We start from the raw sequence: 718 nt of genomic DNA, 5'->3' as shown, positions 1-718 counted from the left end.
TCCGCTTGTAGTTTCACACACACACTGTCCAGCTCACAAAGCTTGTCTACTACACCTTTAACGCGGCGGTGCGCATGGCCACGAGGCACAAACGCTTCAACAGCCTCCACCGTCAGGATCGCATCACGAATCTTGCAATATCGGTCAATCATCTGGGATGTAGACGACCAGCGCGTAGTGTTTGCCTTAACAAGCTTGTAGTCGGTTGCCCTTGCCAGTGCAGTAGCATTTTGGACATGACGCAGCTGAATCATCAGGTTTTGAATCAGATCTATCTGAGTATGATAATCATGTAGAGATCGATTAACCGCGAGGTTAAATCAATGACTTGCACAGCCAATGAGGGGGACGCCCATTCGTGTAGCCATACTCTGGTTGCACAATTGTCCCCCACAATAAAGCGCACCATCTGCAGGTTCTTCTCGTACACACTCAGTACGGTGGATATATAATCGAGGTGGGCTTCAGCTGTCTGGCCGTCTTCCATTGGCGAAATCGCAAGAAGGCGCTGGTGGCGCACACCATTGTAGACGTAGATCGCGTAGATACCGAGGAAGTGGAGTGAGTGACTAGTCCAACCGTCGAACATTAAAGCAAAGGAGGTTCCCATCTCCTTTGATTTAATGCGGAATCGAACCAGCGACCAATTGGTTTCCGAGAATACTGAAACACAGTATAGAACACTACAGTCAATCGCTCTACCAACTAAGCTACACTC

At 48.9% G+C, this 718-nt stretch overlaps 1 pseudogene across 1 annotated transcript; it reads right to left on the bottom strand.

Moving 5' to 3' along the window:
* Positions 1–616: 616 nt before the first annotated feature.
* Positions 617–718, bottom strand: PITG_30239 (annotated as a pseudogene). Its single transcript has one exon. The product of its transcript is annotated as a tRNA-OTHER (tRNA).

The sequence above is a fragment of the Phytophthora infestans genome, genomic scaffold, assembly GCF_000142945.1.
Source record: "Phytophthora infestans T30-4 supercont1.88 genomic scaffold, whole genome shotgun sequence".
Classification (NCBI taxonomy): domain Eukaryota; phylum Oomycota; class Peronosporomycetes; order Peronosporales; family Peronosporaceae; genus Phytophthora; species Phytophthora infestans.
Note: the sequence above shows the minus strand (reverse complement) of the source record. Positions and strands in the feature narration are given on the sequence as shown.